Below are 4,795 nucleotides of genomic sequence, written 5' to 3' on the forward strand. Positions count from 1 at the left end.
TTTTTGAAACTTGATTCCCTTAAAAATGGTGATCTATGGAAGGAAGGACCTAAGCAACCGTATGATCATTTTTATAAACTAAAAATACCAGAACAAGCATAACAATTATGAGAAATGCATAAAAATTTGATTCCAAGTATCTAGAAGACCAGCAATACACCAATGGTTACAGTCCATGCGCCTAAAGCCATTATAAAAGCCAGGATGTGCATCTTTTCTGAGTTGTGATAGAGTTGTTATGTCCAGCAGATGAACATGTTTTCTCATTCCAGTTAATACATCTTTCACCACATATAATTCCTTGGGCAATCCGCCTCGATAGAATGATCCACTTAGGAGTTTTGTCTCATTTCCACAGTTTGTCACCCCTAGCTCATTCCAATCCCTTGCCACTAAATATGAAAAGGAAAAAAAAAAGAAAGAAAAAAAAAAGCATCAAAGAAATTCACGAAATTAATTTTTGGTTTTCAAAAAAAAAATTGGTGATGGGAAAGAAGTAAACTTAATGGTAGTGGGTAACAGAAATTCCTTGGAAGATGACTTTGGTTTTGCTATGATTCATAGTAGAATCCACCCACTTAGCCCATGTTGTCACACCTTTATGAAAAGCAACCATACAATTCATGTCTTTGAGAGTTTGGTTACCATCTTGAGAATTTAAATGCTCTCTTTCAAGTCCTCAAGAACTAAAGTGAAGGCAGTTCATGGGGATGCAGATTGGACAAAATAGGAAAACAAAAGTAGCAGAGAAAAGAAGTTAATCATATGTTTATAGCAACTTCATTAAAAACTCTATGAGCAACAGAGCATTTAAATTCTTTTTTAATCATATGCTTATAGCAATTTCATTAAAAACTCTATAAGCAATAGAGCATTCAAATTATTTTCCTCTTTTGTTTTCTTTTACTTGGTATCACCTCTAACTAGACCCCATTTGTACCCAACAAGGACTGATTTCTTAAAGCCAATATTAAATCCCTCTTGCGCTACAGCTTCTTCTCTTGCTATGAGACCATCGTGATATCCACTCTAGTAATACACCAATTGTTACATGAAATTCACAGAAAGGGTGTGGGGGCAGCGATTATTACTTATAGACAAAAATAAATAAATAAATAAACCCACAACTTCAATATGTTAAGGAGGGACACTACATCAACCTCATAACCAAATGCACAAGGATAACGATATGCACCTAACCTAAGGCATTTTCAAGCACATTTTTGGAATTGTAACCAATAGTATGGGTTTCTCAATTTGTAAATATCAGTTTATCATGGAAGTCTTGAGTGCCATTAGCCTATAATACAAAACCACAAGCAAACTAATACCACATCTCGGCGACCAACCTCAAATTCATAAAATAGGAGTAAGTATAAGACAGTTCACCTATCCTATCCCCAACTGCATATTTGTAATCAACTTGAAAATTAATAATGTTCCACCAGCCAAGCCTAAGAAATTCCAACCTTGGCTGAAAACTAAACAGAAAGAAATTAGGGCAAACTAAACAACATATATAGTATACTTCATGGTCCATATAGTAGGTACAACATCTTTTTTAAATATTAACTAATTATAAAAGAAAAAAAAAAAAAAGGGGGGGTTTACTTATATAATTCGCCATAGAACATATAACTAAAAGGATACCATAACAATCACTTTGGTCACATCGGGCACTTGGCATAAGATCACTTTCTATTTGATGCTGCAAACTTTCCAAGTAAAGCTCCTCTGCACAACCACCGCTCACCTTCATAACCATAAACAAGAAACCAACATAAAATCAAAATGAAATTATCTAATTAAATTATGATATCTAGCAAGATGGTGAGTGTCATATAAACAAGAAAACAAATGATTCAACATTTGAAGCAGATTTTAACTATAACTGCTTTCAACTTATTCTTCAATTTTGTTTTTTTGGGTTTTCTTTTCTTTCAATTTCCTTTAATATTCTATTGCAATCAGAAAATTCAACAAACACTCGTGAAGTGTTTCTAACCTTAAAGCAATATAGAAACCGACCCTAAAGCTTACTCATAATATTTAAATACCCCACTAAATTGTATAACCTACTACTACTACTACTTCTTGATTTCGACTAGTTTCCTCCATTCCAATCATCGTCTTCGCCTTTTGCCAATCAAGCAAAAACCCAAGCTAAAAAAAAAAAAAAAATCAAAATATACAGATCCTTACCTCAAACGCAATTTTTCCTTAGTCTTTCATATGTTTGCAAGAGAAGAGGCAAGAGATGCAGGGAGATGGAGCATAGATTTTTTTTTTTTTTCCTTAATGAGATTGTGTGTGGTTTTTCTGGGGGATGAAGAAAAATAAAAAAGCAGAGTGCAGAAACTAAAGATTCTGGATTTCTTGGACTAAAGGAATGAAGAAAGGAAAGTAGAGTAATTTTTTACTTTCAATGGGGATAAAATGGGAAGCAGAGGGCAGATTAAAAAAAAACTAAGAATGAAGGGTATATTTCATTAAAGACTTTAAAAGAAGGGCATTGGACCAAATTCCCCTAATATTATTTAGCCAATGACAATAATGATCTGTCTCTTTTCTGCCGATTTGTCGATGAAGGCCCATAATTTATTTCAAACAAAAAGGAAAGAAAGAAAAGAAAACCCATAACTATTTATTGGCTTTCCTTTCCTTATGCAGTAATTGCAAATGTGTCTGCAAAATTGGGCTTAAGTAGGAACCCACACTGCTAGCCCATATTTTACCCTTTTATAATAATAATAAAAAATTGGAGAAAAGGATTCCAAACCAAAAAAAAAAAGAAAATCCATAACTTATCCATTAAAAAAAAAAAACAAAAACAAAAACAAAAGACTTATTCATCGACTTTTCTCACTAGTAAATTGCAAATGTGCCAGCAAAATTGGGTGTAAGAGCCCAAACGGCTAGACTGTGTATCACCATTCAAAAAATAATTAAAAAAATATATAGAGAGATGGATTTTAGCACCAAAGGTGATGAACGACCATAGGATATTGCCAACTAATTACCAAAAAATTGGTTATTGCCAACTAGTTCATATATCACCCAATTCACCATTATATTATGCTAGCGTATAAAAATTAAAGAAAATAGGTTTCATGTCTCTTATTTTATCCATATTTTCTTTGTGGCTTGTGTAAAGCAGTAATATATATAAAAAGTAATGACAATTATTCAGCTATTATAATGAATAATGTTAAGAATATTTTCAAGTAAAACTAATTCAGTTGATAAATTATTTGCACCTACATTTGAAAAGTTGTGAATAACTAATATATTAATATATTTATCAAATAATAGATATCATTATATATTATTGGATTATATTTAATTAAATTTATCTTTTAAAAGACTTACTTAGTCATACTTAGGATTTTAAATTTCAACCAGTAAAATTAAATCATTTCACTGGCACCTTTAGAGAATTAGTTTTAATATATTTGTAACACCTTATATTAGTTTTTATAATTATTAGTTATGGATCAAGTAATGTTTACTTTATTTTATTAAATAAATATCTACCTTTAATAATGATTTAATAATATTAATGGATCAGATCTCGTCTTTTAAATGAGAATATCATGATTATCAAAAGGACACCTTAGTTTAATAAAGTAAACTACACCCAAGCTCACTAATTAGCTATGTTAGTCTCTCTCAACTACATTTATGGTTGTATTTTGGTCTTTAAACTTTTTTTTAACATTTTGATCCTTAAGTTTTAAATTTTGATATACTTTTGTCCTTTAACTTTTTTCCCCCCTATTTTTTAGCAATTTCGGAGGTATGCGATGCACTTGATACAACATGTAGGAAATCTTATAAGTTCATTCGTTATTTCTTGCTACAGTAGGTGTAGTGCATGTTTCAAAATTTAAAAATTAAACTAAAAATAATTTTAAGGATCAAAGATGTATCAATAATTAAAGTTTAGGATCAAAATATCAAAAAAAAAAAATCAAAAATCAAAGTGCAACTATAAACATAGTATAAAGACGAAGGAGCCAACAATCCCTAGGGCGTGTGGTTTACATAATGGTTATCTCTAATAAAATCAAAATAGCAAACATTTAAAAAAAAAAAAATTATCATTCATATTTATGTGTTTGATAACAATACAAAATTTAGTCTTTATAAATATAAAATTTTGGTTAAAATTAATAAAAAATTAACTTTTATTTATTTATATATTTTTAAAATGTTATAGACTATTTAAATTTAAATTTGTTACGAATATGATAATAATATATTTGAAGTCTATCTGGATTAGAATAAAAAAAATAAAAGTTATGAGGTTTTAAATAAAATAAATATTTTTTCAAATGAAGAATTATTTATCTTTTTGAAATAGCTACTTTTTAGTTTAAATATGTACAACATAGGAAAAAAACCTAACTAAAAGAAAAAAAAATTTAACCAATCGTTTTGAAAAATATTATATATTCAGTCGGAAAATTAATAACATATTTGCTTTTGTTTTCTTAAATAAAAAAACAAAAAATAAAAAAATCAATTGGATTTAACAGTTTTAGCGTGCCATTTAATATTATTTTTCATTACATAAATATGGAGACTGAACTTTCACAGGTTCTAACAGAATATTTTTTTTTCCCCCCTTTTCTTATTAGGATAAAAGAATAATTCTACTAAAGGGTGCAAATAATTTTAGTAGATATTTTGAGTCTATGTGATGGATATGTAGATGATACTTGCTTAAGTGGCCACAATTTCTTGGTTTATATAACTTGGAAGATAAGATTTATGCAAGCTATTATCGAAGGCA

At 29.3% G+C, this 4,795-nt stretch overlaps 1 long non-coding RNA gene across 2 annotated transcripts; it reads right to left on the reverse strand.

The window, feature by feature from the left end:
* LOC132800121 (uncharacterized) lies at window positions 1-2,678 on the reverse strand. 2 transcript variants are annotated; one of them, XR_009635029.1, is made up of 3 exons: window positions 2,203-2,568; window positions 503-1,753; window positions 1-392 (listed from the first exon to the last, which is right to left on the reverse strand). It is a non-coding gene; the product is annotated as an uncharacterized LOC132800121 (long non-coding RNA). The 2 variants fall into 2 exon arrangements; XR_009635028.1 differs by having other exon boundaries at window positions 1-1,753; window positions 2,203-2,678.
* Between the last annotated feature and the right edge of the window lie 2,117 nt (window positions 2,679-4,795).

The sequence above is a fragment of the Ziziphus jujuba genome, chromosome 12 (assembly GCF_031755915.1).
Source record: "Ziziphus jujuba cultivar Dongzao chromosome 12, ASM3175591v1".
NCBI classification, from domain to species: Eukaryota; Viridiplantae; Streptophyta; class Magnoliopsida; order Rosales; family Rhamnaceae; genus Ziziphus; species Ziziphus jujuba.